A 19,133-nucleotide genomic window follows, 5' to 3' on the forward strand; every position below is an offset into this window, starting at 1 on the left:
GATTTACATTTTATTCGTCTATTTTGCTTTCGAATACAAAATATTTCACGATTTTACTCGCCGGTACGTTTGATATCAGAGCAAAACTGCTAGTACCTACGATGAAGTGCTCAACCCACGAACTCGAGTGCAGCCAAAATGTGATATTTTAATTAATATTACATTAAATAGTGTATAGTCATTTTAACGTTATAACTTCTTGTAAATTAAAGATGATACATTTTAATATTGACAACGGCCTTGCCGCAGTCGTGACACCGATTCCCGTCGGAACACCGAAATGAAGCGATGTCACGCTGGGTTGGCACTTGGATGGGTGACCATCCGGTCTGCCGAGCGCTGTTGTCAAGCAGAATGCACTCAGCCCTTCTGAGGCAAACAGAGGAGCTACTTGATTGAGAAGTCGTGGATACGGGAGACCAGAGTGTTGACCACGTGCCCCACCATACCGCAAGCTGTGACGCCTGTGGGCTAAGGACGACAAGTACGCCTGTGGGTACTGTTGGGTCTTCATGGCCTGTTTGGGTGGAGCATTTAGTTTTCTTGTAAATTTTAGTATTACTAATAATGTCCTACATACGTAACGCAAACTAACAACGTGTATAAATACAGTATTCCAACAATAGCCCCTAACTTGCCTTCAGTCATCCATAATGTTACTTGTAATGTTTTCTGAAAAGTAAGTCAGAATATAGTTTGCAGTGTCAACATACTGAGGTCCTCAGACGGTCAGGAGAAAGCAAGAAGTAACGTCGAGCTGTGTGTTGACGTATGAAAGTTGCTATGTCTGTTAGAGGTTCTTGCATGGAGTGTTACTATCGTCTGTTAGACGTATTTGTGTGTAGTGTAGCTATTTACGGAGGTAAACTTGAACAGTAAGGAATTCAGAAACGTACAGCGTTTAAGATGGGTCAAGTCATTTCCATTTTCCTTGTGACATGTAATCTTGGCACTTATTTGTCTTGGTCCACACTGTGAAATCTACCGGTAAAACCGACAACGTGTTTTTTTTTTTCACAAGTGACACAGTGCCATTACATTTGCATTGTTCAGTTCAGATTTTTTAAAATTTTAAAGATAAGAACCTGAACGTCATGAGTATGAGACGTAGGTACTTAGGCCAGTAGCTAAAATACGCTTTCGATTAAAATCCACAAATTTTATTGTACACGTTCTAACATTCTGCGTGGTGTCTGTTGTTCCATGTTGTGTCTCCCTACCACTTTCGCGTAACGACGCTCTGAGCGTGTTTTTTTTAGAGAATTGACTAGTTTGAACCTGGGACCTGTTCCTGGTAATGAGACGCCAGACCACACATGACATGTAGGGTTCAGAAGAGTTAAGTGAGACTAGCGATGATATAACCAAATACTTAATGATTTCAGCGTCAGCTCCACTGCACTCCCTGTAAAAGAATCTTAATACTAACTAAATTTAGTGGAAGGGGTTCAAGGTTTTCTTATTTTTAGTTAGCTGGTAAAATAATGTCGAAAAAGCAATTAAGTTTACCATTGGAAATTTTATTCTACTCACAAAACATTGTTTATAAATTGAACTACTGATAAAAGGAAACTTTTAATACAGGATGATAAAAACCAACTGCGTTCAACAAAAATGTGAACGAATATTCCCTGAATGGGTTTCCAAGTTCTACAATGGATCGAAGGATGACCTATGCCATATCACATCTAAATCTAGATTTAAATTAAGTTTCACAAAAGAGAAAACTACCAACTGGTCTACAGTGACCCTCAATTATCTTTAATTACTTATCTAACTTGTCGTAAATTACAGTGGCTGATGTGGCTTCTCAATAATTATACAACAGAAAAATCATCGCGTTTCAGATTTTAACTTACGTAGCAAATGTGAATAACACGAGCATCAATTGACGATCGACACTAGTATTACGTAAAAACGGGATGTAACAGATGAGACTTCTGCAGTTCTGAGTGAAGCCTTATGCGCTCAAAAATGCAGCATCGCGTGCGTTCATTACCTTGTCGGTGTTCGTCAGGGGGCAGCGGCCGGCGCAGCTCCATCCAGCTCGCCGTCTCCGAAGCAACTCTCTCCTAACTTCTCCTTACTACAATTTACCGAAGTTGGTTTTTGAAAAAAAAAAAACTGTTTGGCTGTGTTTTCATCTGATCAATCAGGGTCTCAATGTTAACCTTAAGCTCCGCCTACAAAAATTCTGTGTATCCAATGCGCAACGTTATACTTTTCGTGGCGGGGCAATGTTTTTAACGTTTGCAACGTAACAGAGACGCGAAAAAGACTCACGCTAAAACTTGTAGCTTGTGTGGCCCTTTTAGTGTTATCGTAAGATCTATACTGTTCTTCTGGAGGGATCTAGCTTTTAACATGGGCTAGGGGGTGGTCCTGTCGGTTAGCTGGCGACGTGGGTGTCCGTCCCTTATCGTAGGGCCTTCTAGCTTAACACGGTTCTGCTCTCAGCTTCTGTTCTCGTTTCTCCCCTCGGAACTGCGTCTGTCTCACGGTGGGAAGGTATGAAATGCATTTAGGCATTCTTGTGTTAGTCTGTGGTATTCCATTTGCTCACTTGTTACTCGTATTACTTTGGTTAATTTAATGTCACTATTTATTTGGTGCTATATGACATACCACGGGATTTGCTTATCATGTCAGGGTTTTAATGGAAGGTGTTGGATTTGCCTGACACCTTACATATCACCACCTTTCGAACTTAATTTTTGCACTGAATTTAGGCAATGATTGAATTGTTGTCAAGTCAGCCAATGTTATTCCTTTATCTAAATTATGTTGCCTACTGTTCAGCCATGTTATTCTGGTTCTATGCTAGTTTGTTTTACTAATTTATATTTTTATATTCTTCCACATTATTCTCAAATATATGTATATATTGACAAGGGAAGAATATTTTTATTCTATTATAATCATTATTTTTTAATTATTTTCTTTCTTTATTTAAGTGTGAAATTTGTTTTTTAAGAAGTTTATTATGGAAAGTGAGGCGTCTTTCACACCGATTTTCTTAGAAATATTTTTTTGTATAAATGTAGTAATTAAGTAAAATCTATCACTAACACATTTTCTAAAGAACATGTACAAGTAAAATGTTTTTGTTTCTAGGCACTCATTTCAACATTGTTACACTAACAAATAAGAATTATTTCCAAGAATTGTTTTGACAAAGAAATATACATACACAAGTATTGAGATATTATCCTAACAAATGGTACAAATGTTAAAAAAAAAGGGAAAACATTCAACAAGATAATTTTTTATTCTTTGTTTTTATAAGGAGAAAATAAGTAAAATATAGTTACTCTTTTATTTTTATGAGGAGAAAATAAGTGGCATATAGTTTTAGTGTTTATTATGCCTTACTGTTGTTCTTTATATACTGTCCATTTCAGAACTAATGACTTATTTTTATCGATAGTCTATTTTTTACTTAAGTCCACAGTCAATGACTGTTATTTTGTAGTATATTAGCTGTCTGGTGTGCTTAACTTATTTCGTTTTTCACACGTTTCTTTTGCACAATTCCTACATCACATAATTTGATTTCACAGACTCACACAATCCTATGAATGTTTAAGCATGAGGTTGGCGAATGTTTTTGCATGAAGGTGATGGACTTGAGCGAGATGGATGTGGGCAAGTATTTGATGTACAGCTTCATTCATCGTTCCTTGTTGGCTTTGCAAGTGTGTGTTGCTGTTGTGGAGGTCCCATAATGGAATGGAGCTGTGAGTGCAGAATCTCGTGGTTTACTGGCTTTGTATGCATGAAAGTCATCGTTATGTGTCACTGGAAGCGGTCGTTTTTCGTTGTAATACTTACAATAGGATAGGGATTTGGGAAGGTATCACCCATCTTCCTTCTTGGTCTCAATCTTGCGAATCTTCAACTTCTGTTTTTCCTGCGTTTTCTCTGCTTCTTACTTGATTCTTGGTTCTTCTCTGGGCAGGATATGGAAATATTTATTGATAACTAGTCGCTTTGAAGTTCTCCTCTTAGTAACAGTTTGATAAATCGTTTGGGCGTGTCATTTTTAGTTTGTGGAAGTTTTCTTCAGTTTTGTGCATCAGCGTGCTGTTTAATAGCGGTATCGTGAGTTTTACACATTTTTTTTTTTTTTTGCCAGTGGTGGCTTGCCCAAACGATCTTCTCGTCATGCCGTTTCTTGCTCGCTCCACTGAGTCGGGGTGTTCCAAGACCCTCACTCTGTGGTTCCGTGTTCTGTCCCAGCAGGGTTCCGCCAGCCTGTGGTTCACAGATTTACTGCCTACTTCTGCTACAAGAAGGGCCCTCTGTTGGTCTCGCTGTCCTTTCCCTTCTCTCGACGCTTCTGCCTTGTAGGAATTGTGTCTTGCTAATTACGTCCTTCTCTTTCTTGATACTTCTCGCGTTGCAACTTGTGGGTCGTTGCATCTGGTCTTTGCTGGAGTTTTTACAATGGTTCTTACAAAAAGTGTTACTTATAATCATCTAACGTATGTCTAGTACCTACACTGTTTTACACCTTCTTAAAAAGCTGTACAAATTTTGGCGCCCTTTCCATGTTACAATTCTAAGATATTTTGAGTCTTAACTGCTACAAGAATCCTCAAATTCGTTTTTTATTTTTGTGTAGTGTCATGGTGTATAGCATTTTAGTATTTCATGCTGTTACACTATCTACGTTTTATCCCTTCACCTTAATCTATGGTACTATTGGTGTTATTTTTGTTTTTGTTTTTATTGAAACTACTTTCTGTTTCCCACCTTCCTCTCTCTTCATTCTTCTTTCTCTTGTCGATCTTATCTGCAACATAAACTTGAAATATTTTGCTAATTTTTTACTTGAACTTCTTGCAATTTTTCGTCGATTTCTTTATGGACTTCTATCATGAGTTGAGGCGATTCCCCCTTTTGTGCATACCATTCTAATCCTTCATCCTCTTTATCTCGCATCATTCTTAATAGTTTGTTTATAACTGGTATTTTTTCTAATTTTAGCTTTTCTCAAAGAGAAGTGTGACATTCCTGAATGTTACGCTACCTTTCCCCATATCTATTATCGCTCGTCTCTCATTTAAGAAATCTGCACCTATAAACAAATCTGCAGTTAGTTTAGGTATAATCACGAAGTTGGCTTCGATCTTTTGACCTTGACACAAAAGAGTTAACCTTGTTTGTCTCATAACTTCCGCAGCATTGTGTCTAATAGGACCTCTTACTTTAATCTTACATGTTTTCAGAACTGGCAATTCCTCATTGGCATTACACTGCATGAATAAATTTTCTGTGAACACACTCAGTTCACATCCACTATCAATTACAATATTGACTGGGATATGCTTTACCATGGCCTTCACAATTGATTGAATTTGAAAGGGTTGGTTCTGTTCTTCTTCTTCTTGCATCAACGAATCCTCTACTGAATCATACATGAGTCTTTTCAGGAATTTCCCTTGTGAATTCGAACTTTCTGTAGGATAAGCTTCAACTGCTACTTCTCTCCCTTTTATTTCCTCTTCTCTGTTTCTTCCTTCATTTACGCTTTCTTCAACATCCTCTACTTTTTCCTCATCCTCATCTATCTTCTCCTTCTTTGTCGCTACTTCCAAATAATCGCATCTAAATGCTCTAATTATCGCTTCATAACTTCATTATATACATTGGATTGTGTGCCCACGAGTAACTTATTTTCAACTTCTGTCGACTGTGCATTATCCTCATTGAATTCGCTTTCCCTGGTTTCCCTCTCAAATAGCTCTGCAATACTCATTACTTCGTCCTTTCCTCCTACATTTGTTGCGCATGTCTCTGGTAATTCATCTTCCTCGTCAGTATCCTCCCAGTTAATTTCGTCCCAACACTATATTGTTATTTTCTTGTCTTCGTTTTCATCTCGTCCCTGCGGATTTGTTTCTTCCTTCTTCTCTTCTCGTGATAAGGATCTACTTCTCTGTTCAAGGTGCTGCAATTGTCCTAGGTCGGTGCGTCATTCCCTTTGACATGGGCGCTTAGCTGTCAATTCGAACATATATCGGGGTTTGGTGGTCTTACCTCCACGTCTTCTATCTGTATTCTCTTTTCTTGCTCCGCTTGTTGATATTGGTTTCTTTGTTGATAATTTGTCGGTCTATTGGCGCTCCAATACCCATTCCGGTTGTCGTTATTCCCTCTGTAATAGTTGTTGCCGTTCCTGGGTGAATTATAGTTATTGCCATATTCTCTTCTAAATCCATAACCGGTTCTTTGTTGAAATCTATTGTCGTTTCTTGGTGCGAAGTTATCACGTGGTTCGTAATTATTGTTTCTTCGTACTGTGTCTTGTGGATTCCACTGCTTTTTGCTTTCGTTTTCACGTGCGCTTCGTCTTTTTCTTGCGTCATCTTCCGAAAATATGAACTCTAGTTCCTTTAGAATACCTTTAAATGCTTCGACGTCGTTGCCTCCGCGACCTACTGTTGATTGCTGGTATTTCAATGGTAACTTCATCGCGCATAATTTAATCAACTCTCCGTCACTGTATGGTACATCTAAGCATTGATTTTTGTTTGCCATTAATTCGAAAAATTTCACAGGACTCTTCTCTCCTGAATTTTCAAAATATTGGTTCTGTAATAATTCGTTCTTCACTCTGTTCCGTTCTTCGCTGGACCAATATTGTGAGAGAAACTTCTCTCTGAAATCTTCGTACGATCGGCATGTCGCTGCAGCATTCTGCATGGTTTCTGCGACTGTTCCTGACATGTATGCACATATAAAGTCTAATTTGTGTGCTAGCGTCCAGTGTTCTGGTAATCCTACTCGGAATTGATCAATAAAAGTTCGTGGATGTAATGAGTTTCCTTCTCGAAAGTGTTGAAATTTTCTGACTGTGAGGAAATGATCGTTGTCGTACTTCGTCATAGTTCCATATGAAATTCGCGATTCTTCGCCACTTTTGTTTCTGATCGTTTCTCCTGTCGTTCTTTCCGGTTGTGGTTGATCCATTGGATATTGCCCACTGTAACTTTCGCGTACCCTTGCGTAGTATCGTTGGAGTAGTACGCAATTATTTTCTTTCATCGGTTGTGAACGTGTAGCTGAATGCATTGCACTGTACTCTTCGCGACCCGGCTTTCCATTGTCACGTATTGGTTGGGTATCTTGTCTGGCTAACCTTGCCGCTTCATTGCACGATCCAGACTGTCTTGAAACATACATTTGTGGTTCTGCATGTGTTTGTGGTGCCGTTTGTTCATCAAGAATTTCGAAACGTGTTTGTTGCGGTGCAGGCTGTATGATTTCATGTATGTTATTTTCCGCCTGTGATTGGAATCGTAAATGCGTAATATCTTCGTTAATTGCTTGTTTTTCCGATGCTGTTAAGGATACGTATATGGTTGCAGACTCAGTGCTTGTTCGATCCTGTTCACTACGCTCTTCAATAGTTTGAAACAACTCTGTTAGCAATTTCTGAAACTGTTGCTTCGTTTGCGCTTCTATTTTGACTATACGATTATCATATCTTTTCAGCGCTGCTTTTGCGTAACGCACTGTTTTCAACAATTTAACGCGCTGTACCTGCTGCTTGTCTAGTAATTACGTTTATCTGTTTCTCTAGTTTCTTGACTTCTCCCTGGGTGTTGTTACGTAATGTTTCGATCTCGTCCTGAGTGTCATTACGCAATGTTTGTACGTCCGCTTGTACCTTGTCAATGTCTGTTCTCAATTGATTGTGACTAAGTTTCCTATCACTTCTCAAGATTCTTTTGCCTCGTCTTCAATATGACTTAGGTGTAGCTGAATTTTTTTTGTTTTGTTCTTTAATCTCATGCTTTTGTCTCGTGATTTCTGCAATTTGGTTCGTCGTTTCTGCATTCTGAATTTTAATTTGGTTCACAATTTCTTTACTTTGTCTTGTCATGGTTTCCATCATTAATTGTAATAATTCTGCCAGATTTGTGGGTACTATTGCGTTTTCTTCCGACGTCCTACGCTCTGTGTTTTCGCCCAAGTGTTGGTTCGCAACCGATTGCATTGAACTGTGCGATGACACGTTTCTGCTCGAATTCCTTGCACTCTGTGGTGAGGGAGCTCTGATTACTTATACTATGGGTTCTACGTATTCAAGACGCAAGTTAAAATCCTCATCGGTTGTCTCTCTAATTTCCTGCTCCTCTGTCGTATGCTGACTTATGTTTTTTATGCCTTGACGTACATTATCCTCGTTATGGTGCGTTATCTGTCCTATTTCTAGCGATACTGCATCGTCTGTTGTGCTGTCCTCTTTTCTCTGTCCGTCTTCATGTTGGGTCTCTACCTCAATTCGGTCAAGGTCTCGATCTGCCATTGCTAATATTTCCAAATCCCTTATTTTCTGTTTTAAAAGCAATTCATGCGCTCTACTTCGCTTCAACATGCGCTCATACGATCTCACACGCTTCATAAACTTTTTGCACATACCACTTGACAATCAATTCACTTACTTGTTGGGTCACAACCAACTTGTCAACGATGTGTCTGCGACCTCTGCGCTTGCATTGGAGAGACAACTTAATTCTAAGGATATTAAAAGTCATAACTTAATTATGCTATTGTCTCTGCTAGAATGTCTCACTTTCTATTGAATACTTTCTTACTATCTATCGCTACAGCTACTGTTTTCGACTATGTATAACTTTAGGAACAAATTTTATACTCCGAAAATTTTTCAACAGGATATTTTTCTGATCTAGTTAGGCATGTGGTCGACCTTCAATCATGGTATTTTACCATCCTGGCAGGGTCGCCATTATCTAACTTTCTGCGTGGTGTCCGTTGTTCTATGCTGTGTCTCCATACCACTTTCGCGCAACGACGCTCTGAGCGTGTTTTTTTTTTTAGGGAATTGACTAGTTTGAACCTGGGACCTGTTGCTGGTAAGGAGACGCCAGACCACACATGACATGTAGAGTTCAGAAGAGTTCAGTGAGGCTAGCTATGATGTAATCAAATACTTAATGATTTCAGCGTCAGCTCCACTGCACTCCCTGTAAAAGAATCTTAACACTAACTAAATTTAGTGGAAGGGGTTCAAGGTTTTCTTATTTTTAGTTAGCTGGTAAAATAATGTCGAAAAAGCAATTAAGTTTACCTTTGGAAATTTTATTCTACTCACAAAATATTGTTTATAAATTGCACTATTGATAAAAGGAAATGTTTTAATACAGGATGATAAAAACCAACTGCGTTCAACAAAAATGTGAACGAATATTCCCTGAATGGGTTTCCAAGTTCTACAATGGATCGAAGGGTGATCTATGCCATATCACATCTATAATCTAGATTTAAATTACGTTTCACAAAAGAGAAAACTACCAACTGGTCTACAGTGACCCTCAATTATCTTTAATTACTTATCTAACCTGTTGTAAATCACAGTGGCTGATGTGGCTTCTCAATAATTATACAACAGAAAAATTATCGCATTTCAGATTTTAACTTACTTAGCAAATGTGAATACCATGAGCTTCAATTGACGATCGACACTAGTATCACGTAAAAAGGGGATGTAACAGATGAGACTTCTGCAGTTCTGAGTGAAGCCTTATGCGCTCAAAAATGCGGCATCGCGTGCGTTCATTACCTTGTTGGTGTTCGTCCGCGGGCACCGGCCGGCGCAGCTCCATCCAGCTGGCCGTCTCCGAAGCAACTCTCTCCTAACTTCTCCTTACTACAATTTACCGAAGTTGGTTTTTGAAAAAAAATTGTCTGGCTGCGTTTTCATCTGACCATTCAGGGTCTCAATGTTAACCTTAAGCTCCGCCTACAAAAATTCTGTGTATCCAATGCGAAACGTTATACTTTTCGTGGTGGGGTAATATTTTTAAAGTTTGCAACGTAACAGAGACGCGAAAAAGTCTCACGCTAAAACTTGCAGCTTATGTGGCCCTTTTAGTGTTATCGTAAGATCTACACTGTTCTTCTGGAGGGCTCTGTCTTTTAACATGGGCTGGTGGCTGGTCCTGTCGGTTAGCTGGCGACGTGGGTGTCCGTCCCTTATCGTAGGGCCTTCTAGCTTAACACGGTTCTGCTCTCAGCTTCTGTTCTCGTTTCTCCCCTCGGAACTGCGTCTGTCTCACGGTGGGAAGGTATGAAATGCATTTAGGCATTCTTGTGTTAGTCTGTGGTATTCCATTTGCTCACTCGTTACTCGTATTACTTTGGTTAATTTAATGTCACGATTTATTTGGTGCTATGTGACATACTACTGGATTTGCTTATCATGTCAGGGTTTTCATGGAAGGTGTTGGATTTGCCAGACACCTTACAACGTACAGATAATTAATACAGCGACTACTGTTTAACGCTCGAGGATCAGGACGCAAATAAACTTTAGATAACAATTCAGTAGCAAACTGTTACTAACAGTGGTAAGAGAGAGCAATAAGCCACTGTACAAGCTAAAACTTGTACAGCTTAAAAGTGCAAAAATTCTCCTTTCAAACGCACATTTAGAATTAATTCATAGAAAACATTTCGCTATGTGCGCATAATGTGTCTAACAACGCGTTTCACTCTAAACATGGAGGGCCGGCCGGAGTGGCCGTGCGGTTCTAGGCGCTACACTCTGGAACCAAGCGACTGCTACTGTCGCAGGTTCGAATCCTGCCTCGGGCATGGATGTGTGTGATGTCCTTAGGTTAGTTAGGTTTAATTAGTTCTGTTCTAGGCGACTGATGACCTCAGAAGTTAAGTCGCATAGTGCTCAGAGCCAACTCTAAACATGGAGGTACACTGGAAACAAACTACATATACCTTAGTTTCTAATATAATGGGTTAACATTTACAGATATTTAAAACATCCGTGAGTACTGTAGCTACATGGTGCTAGGATTTGCAAGAGATTTTCGCATAATATTTCATTTAAACATCTTGACATTCCTTTAACGCTTAAACGCCGGGTGGTTATATTTAAAGTGTAGCTAGTCACGGACTTCGAGTGTGTGCTCTATCGTATGGCAGCGAAATTTGATAGACATGCTGATGTGTTAATGGTGAACCGATTTACGCTAGAAAACAAATTAGTTCCAGTTGTAGCCACCGGGTGCAAATCTGGCGCTGTACACTGTCTGTATGAAGGTATGACCTTCACGCTGTCGTTTGACAAGCCGTAATGAGAGTGAACAGTATGGCTATATAGAAGAGAGACCATGTGCTGTTAGTGAAACTGTTTTATGAGAACGGCAGCGATTACGGGGCTCTATTCGGAGAGTATAAATACTTGAAAGCAGATGATAATGAAAGTCGCAAACACGGGTGAGGATGAGTTTGTTGTAGCACCTAGAACAGGGAGGCGTCCTATTCCGACGGAAATTATTGACGAGGTTGCTGCAGTGAAGAACGTGTCCCAGGTAGTGCTACTGATCATACGGTGACACGAGAATTGTCCACCCCACAGTCAACAGTACGGAAAGTTTAGCGGTGAATTTAACACTTGTGCGCGTACACGATCCGAACGGTGCAAAGTTTATGACATGCGAAGTTGCAAGGCACATTTTACATTACAGGATGCAGTGAGCACAAAGAACTGCCGAATTTGGGGTACTGTTAAACCGCTTGTTTTGCATGGACAGCCGTTGCACTCGCCAGTATGTGACTGTACGGTGTCGATTCATAAACTCCTTTATTCTCGGTACGTTCTTCTTTGAAGAGAATACACCCAGGGGTCCTGTCAAGCGTACCGTGACGTCTACATGTTATCGAGACATCCTTGTACAACATGTGATTCCTGCTTTGGAAGAACGTAACTAAATGGAAACCACTGTTTTCATGCAGTATGGGGCAACACATCATATCGGCCGCCCCGTGAGAGATCTGCTTAATGCAACCTTCGATGAACGAGACGCCAGAGGCTTCTCAGGCGCTCATATTGAACAAACTGTGTGAGCAGCAGTCAATAATAAAATCAACGTTGTGCCTTCCTCATTTGTTTGACATTTTCTGCACATGTTTCTTTCCTAATCCATTACACATAAGATCATTTCCATATGTCTTTGTCGGCCGCTGTGGCCGAGCGGTTCTAGGCTCTTCAGTCCGCAACCATGCGTCTGCTATGGTAGCAGGTTCGAATCCTGCCTCGGGCATGGATGTGTGTCATGTCCTTAGGTAGTCTTAAGTTTAGGGGACTGATGACCTCGGATGTTAAGTCCCATAGTGCTTAGAGCCATTTTTATACGTCTTTCCTGAATTCACAACGTCAGATTTGCGCCTGGTGGCCAAAATTGGATCTAAACTGTCCCGCATTAACGCAATAGGATGTCTATCAAGCTTCGCTGCCATACTGTAAGTATAGTCAACACCTGATTTCTGTGAGTAGCTGCACTTTAATCATAATGACCTGGTTTATGTTTGCACGGAACGTAATTTCCGTAATTTTTTGTAGTCGAAAATTTACCACAAAACATCAGCGAAGAGAATTCTGTTTGAAATTAGGACTGTTAACTATATATTCTTATAGAGTATTCTTATAATTACCGCACAAGTAGTGCGAAATATGCTGTTATTACGCCAGGTTTAGTAGGGAAAACGTATTCCATGCTGAGAGAAAGCCCTGTGGGACTGAAGGAATAAATAAAATGGTTTAAGTATAGATAGCTGTTTTTCTGTGGACTGGTCATATTAATGGTTTGAAATATTGATTCTTCATTATGTATTTAACTTATCGAGAATATATGTATAGCAATTATAAACGTTCTGTGCTTTTCCGAAAATCACTTAAAGTGGATGATTTCATTCACCATGCCCAAAGTAAATTTCTTACCTAATCTCTGTTATAAACAGCTGTACAGACGTCGATGACAAAGCGACGTAATGGTTTAAGCTTCGTATAATATTTCAGACCTATAAATATGAAACCTTCAAGTATGCAATGCGACCTCAGAGACACAGAAAAAAGTCATAAGATACATGCGCAAGGAAATCTTGAAGTTGAATACAAAGATAGAAGCTGTGTCAAAAAATGCTTCAAATGGCTCTCAGCACTATCGGACTTAACATCTGAGGTCCTCAATCACATAGAACTTACAACTACGCAAACCTAACTAACCTGAGAACATCACACACATCCATGCCCGAGGCAGGATTCGAACCTGCAACCGTAGCGATCACGCGGTAGCAGACTGAAGCACCTAGAACCGCTCGGCCACGCTGACCGGAAAGCTTTGTCAAGCTGGAAGATTTAAACACCTAACGATCTTAAAAATGTCGGGAAAGGTGACGGAATTTATGGGAGTTACTTAAGATTTTGTAATAAGAAGTTAGTTATTAGCGGTTTTTAGCCGGCCTCTGTGGCCGAGCGGTTCTAGGTGCTTCAGTCCAGAACCGCGCTGCTGCTACGGTCGCAGGTTGGAATCCAGCCTCGGGCATGGATGTATGTGAAGTCCTTAGGTTAGTTAGGTTCAAGTAGTTCTAAGTCTAGGGGACTGATGACCTCAAATGTTCAGCTCCATAGTGCTTAGACTCATTTTTTTACTAGCGGTTTTTCCGTCTTAAGTTTACTGCAATTGAAGAGTATTATTCTCTAGACTCATTTCATTTACTTGAAAGGTATGTTTTGTGGTCATTCTGGAAACTGGGTAACAGAGTGGCCAGGAACAGACTAAAAGTCTAGTGGATTGCAGGAGAGGTTGTGCTGAGAAATAATTGTTAAGATAAAAATTCTATTCGTTGCTGTGTGAGAACAACTGATACTAATTGTATCTGGGATGGTCTCGCGGTTCTAGACGCTCAGTCCGGAACCGCGCGACTGCTGCGGTCGCAGGTTCGAATCCTGCCTCGGGCATGGATGTGTGTGGTGTCCTTAAGTTAGTTAGGTTTAAGTAGTTCTAAGTTCTAGGGGACTGATGACCACAGATGTTAAGTCCCATAATGCTCAGAGCCATTTGCACCATTTTTTTGTATCTGGCAAGCCGCTTGTATCTGAGCGCGCAACGGCCTGATAGGCTAACTGCAATGCTAATTAACTCGGAAACGGAGCGACATGTTGAATTTTTTTCTCAACAGTTATTTCTCAGCACAACCTACCCTTCAACACCCTTACATGCTTTCTGGCCGTCCTGTATAACATATAAATGAAGGTCGTACTTGTGGCAACAGGCGACAATGACAAACACAGTAAGCCTACAGAACGATAAACGAGCTGTCGATCGCTTTGCATGTAGAGGTACATGTCTGTGCTTCTTACATGTGAATCTATGTGTTTATATTCTTTTGATATCAACGTGGTAAGCTGAAATTCTATCCAATGTCACAAGTGTTTCTTCACGAATGTGTTGTAGCTTGCCACTCTATTCCTGGTTTTTGTCCACACTTGCGCATATTTTAGAATCATTTTTAGAAAAGTATATGCCTTCTGATACTACACAAACTTTAGATTGAGGGCCTGGGCTGAGACCCCTACAGTAGCAGGATGGCGAGACGTCGAGTATTGTCGCAATGACCAGTTGGCTTTCTGTGTACTAAAGAAATTGCATTAGCAGGATATATATTTATTCAGTTTAAGTGTTACATTTGTTTCATCTTCTCCCATCTGTGGCGGGAACAGTGGACACAGCACACAGCATTGGAACACAGCGGCTCTTCCACCCCAGCGAATTCTCGAGGCCATTGTCTCTGTTGTGGCCGCTCACACAACACCGTGATGCCGTGCAGAGTAGTGGGCGGCAGGCATAGGTCGTATAGTGGCGTCGACCACCTGATTATCTACCGCTTGTTACTAGGGCACTCTCGTGAACATCAAAGGGGTGTGCCTGAGTAAACTCCAGCAGCTCTGCGCGTGATGGGAGCGCAGAGTTATGCTACAGTCGGTCACCAGAGGTAGGCCGTAGGTGCCGGTGTCTGCTAACAGATGCAAATCACGAGCAGCGGTCTTTACCGTGCCTCTTCAACACACTGACACGTCGACGATGCGCCAAACACCATCAGTTCAGCTCTCAGAAAGCAGGAGGTTGAAGCCCCCAAGACTTCACATCAGCAGATGAGATGTTGGCATCTCACTTGCTCACTGTAACTGAATAGAATATGGGCTTGGATGCCTTAGTATTTATTGCTGTCCATCTGAGGAAATGACGTTATGTCTTGCCGAGGATGACGGCACGTGTCCCCGTTTTCCGGGACTATCAGCGTTCTTACCTCGGTGTCACCACAGTAGCATTCATGTCTTCAACTTGCTGATTTTCTGCCATGTCATCGGACTAACAGCTGTTGTTGCGGAACATTTACTCACGATGTCGTCCTGTTCTGTCAGAATGACGTTGTGATCCCTCGTCAGTGAGGTCCTGTTACTGAAATAACTATTCAGACTTCTCGCTCGAGAGAGATGAAGTAACACCTTCTGGGGTGTGCCATATTATTTGCAGTATTGACTTCTTGCTTTCTGTCTCTTTGTTATTCTGACTTCTACATGGGCGCTGGCCTCTGGCTGAAGAACACCTTAAGAAAAGTTTGGATTTGCCCATGATATCTTTCTGCAGCACAGCAAGATATGTAACATTTTGTAATTCATATATTAAAAATAGTATTTCCATATAAAATCAGCGTATAAGTTTAGTCACGGACTTTCAGCCTCTTCCTGCAAACCACTGCTTTTCCCATCGTAACAGATCGAGGTCGAAACAAATTTGGGCGTACATTCCATTTCGCAGTTTTTCGCCTATTTTGAACCCATTTTTTCTTATGCTGCACTGGTGGTTTACCACGTCCCTCAATTTCGTAAAACTTCAAAAGAAACGAAGTGCAGTTGTTTCATGAGTATTTATGTTTATTCAATTGTTTTATGTATGAGTTGTGAGTGTTGCCAAACTCTGAGTGCATTTTTTGTGTCTTGTTTGCTTTGTGTATGTGTATGCTCGCACAAACAAGCAAGCGCCTGTGTGTGTGTGTGTGTGTGTGTGTGTGTGTGTGTGTGTGTGAGTAAAATCGTGTCACTTTTATAAATAACAGAGTGTGGAGACATATTATGTATTCATATTTGTAGAATGAACACATAAATTGCTTTGTAAACGAAAGTGAAACATGTGTGGCAAAAATATTTTTTGACTGCAGTAAGTTAGGACGGAAAACAAATAATAATCGATTATAACAAATGCTGTGGACGATATTCACGTAAACAAACACATTATATAATAAGGGTTCTCTGTAATAGTTGTTATTTCTTCGAAGTTTAATCTTTTCTTGCTACCTTAGTCGGTACTGTAATACGGTCTACTTTATTTCTGTAGAATTTTAGTTTTCTTAATTAAAGATGTTATGATTATTTCGTTCCTATTATTTGAGTCTATTTTGTTCTTCAGTTTGTGAAGATTCTGCGTGTTTTTTATGTTTATGACCATAATTCATTCTCTGTAAATGATTTGTAATTCCTGTTTTTAATGTTGTGTTAAAAAGCGTAGTTATTAGTGGAGGATCAGAACACACACCCACCCACACATCTATATGTATATAGTTCTAAACATATCACCACAAAAGTATAATTGGAAAAAGAATACCAGACAAAGATTTATTATATCTTCATTTCTGAGGAGTTGTTTAATTCATTTGAAACTACGTTTTCTGGCTGATAAGAAGGCTGACAGTAAATGGAGAACTATGGTTGATGCATCCTGTTCTCAATAAGCGTGTCAAGTATGTTTGATTAATCTATTTAAGTATGGAAATTCTGTTGAGTTGTTTACTTCAATCACTGCGAACCCGAGTCCCGATACAATTGCTGTTCTGATATTATTCTGTGGTAGTTAACGAACAGTTGAAAATTTTATAGAAAGCAGAACATGGTACCATTGATAGATTTGGTACTGTGCGTCATTCCAGCTTCTAAACAAAGCGTTATGTTGATATTAGGTGAACTGAATTAACGTAGAATATTCTCTTTGAGAAAATCAGTTTCATGTCACGCATGTTATCGTTGCATAAAACTTGTAACATTAGAGCAGCAGGAAGAATAAGGAGATGTAACGAATAAAATGGACGTGGTTCTTTTTCGATTTCACTTACTTGTAAGCATTCGCAGATTTTAAATATTTCCTCAGTTCAAAATTCATTGTAATGAGCACTGATAACTGGAAGTTACTTAAAATAAGATTTCCTATATTCCATCAAGGATGAAAGAGCAAAAAATGTCCTGGGAAGGATGACCTTTAGAAGGAAAAGTGGGGAAAAAAATATCTGGTTAAGAAGAGTGTTTCTGTGGTCGATGAATTTCATTACTATTGTGACAGATTAAGGAAAAGCACATGTGAATAACTGAATTACCCGTTGACTTAACAATAAATAATGTTTTGGTGGACAAATCACTGTACTGCAACAGTTTTACGAAATGACCTGTAATAGCACTCATTAGACATGCGATTTTCCAAACTCGATACCAGATATGGTAGAGACCACGTGAGTGAATGAGGTGAAGTAGTTTAAAAATATCTTACGCAGCACGCAGCAGTATCGAAGTAAACTGCTCTGTATCTTCATCCTACAGAGAGGAACTGAAGTCCAGTGCGCTGTGCCAGTACGCACAAAGCCGTTTGTCGGTCCCAACCGAGCTGTCGATATGTGTATCGATTGCGGGGGGCGAGAAGGTCAGCGCACCGGCGTAGCGACTGCCACGCCGCGCCCCGGAATGTCGAGATAGGTGCCGTGTGGGGAATCCCAGCTGGGCGGGGCGGTCAAGGTGGTCAAGGTTAATGGCCAGGGGCATGTGTGTGGAAGCTCCCATTTGACAAATTGACGTTGCAGTTGGGGTCGAAAGGCGGCCAGTGATTCACGGATTCACAATGTACACCTACTTTAATCCACGATAAATTAGCGTAGAGCAGAGCAGTGGAGTAGAATAGAGGAGCTGAAGTACGAAACTCTATTAAAAAAACACCTCTAAAACAATAAGTCTATTACAGATGAAGAAGCTGGCCAGGTCGGAAAAAATTATAAAGGAACAACTGGGAATAAAAGAGGGTGTTGGAGATGCATGTCTAGATAATACTTTGAAGTGTATATGGACTCATTCAAGTGTTGCAATATGGGTGGACATTATGTACACAAATACAGTGTGTCCCAGGAGGAATGGTCAATATTCATCGATATTACAGGAGCGAGCATCCGAAAAATAAAACCTGTTCAGTGGACGAGACATGTTTCACAATAGCAAAGATGAACAATTGTCATTGGACATTCTTTTCTGGTTCTGATCCATATCAACAACTCTCAAAATATGACAAGCAAAATGCTTGCTTTGAATCATCGTTCCTGCCATATCAGTCAACAATGATTTTCCTCCTGTTACATCCTGTATAAAACAGTGCGCAGTTTTATATTATAACTACACTGGTGTGCAAAATTTAAGGACAAAAGTAACTTCCACATGATATGTCACTGTCAAGACCACAACTCGATAAAAATTGGGCCATAGATAGAAAGAACAGCTACAGTATAGCACAGGACGTAACTGAAAGAAATGGGAGATGAGACGAACAGAAACGACACTTTTATTCAAATACAATAATTACACTGCTGTCACCCGATTCATGGAGGCCTCTAGACATTAGAAAATGTGGGACATGTTTCTTAGTAGGGTACGTGATCTCAACGGACTGTAATGCTTGTTCATTGTCCATAAGGTTGGTAAACAAGTTTTGAGGTAGGGCATTCCATTTCTCCACCAGCGCGGTGGTCGTTGGTGCTCGTCGACGTGCTACTATTCGTCTTCCCAACGCATCCACAGGTGTTCCGTGGGATGTAAGTTGCGGGGAACGGCCAGGTCAGTCCATTCGCCGGACATTCTATCGTTCCGAGATCGCTTCGATCATAGTGTTCGGTGCGGAAGCGCATTGTAGTCCATATAAATAGTCAGGGCCTAATGCGCTCGAAAAGACGCACTTAGGAAAGTACAGCGCCAAAATAACATTGACTGGTGAGTGAAACGTGTTCAAAGATTTGGAGGTCAGGACGCTCATGCAACATTATGCTGCTCCACATGAAATGTTGCTTTTTGGAATAAGCAATAGAGTATTCCCCAATCTTTTAATTAAGCCTAAAATACATCAAGAATAAATTTTCTCCTTGTAAATAAATCTGCCAAATAAGGAGATAAGGTCACGGTTTAATGAAAGGAATGTAATTTTTTTTTTGCTGTTCAGCTA

This window comes from Schistocerca piceifrons, chromosome 3, assembly GCF_021461385.2.
Source record: "Schistocerca piceifrons isolate TAMUIC-IGC-003096 chromosome 3, iqSchPice1.1, whole genome shotgun sequence".
Lineage (NCBI taxonomy): Eukaryota > Metazoa > Arthropoda > Insecta > Orthoptera > Acrididae > Schistocerca > Schistocerca piceifrons.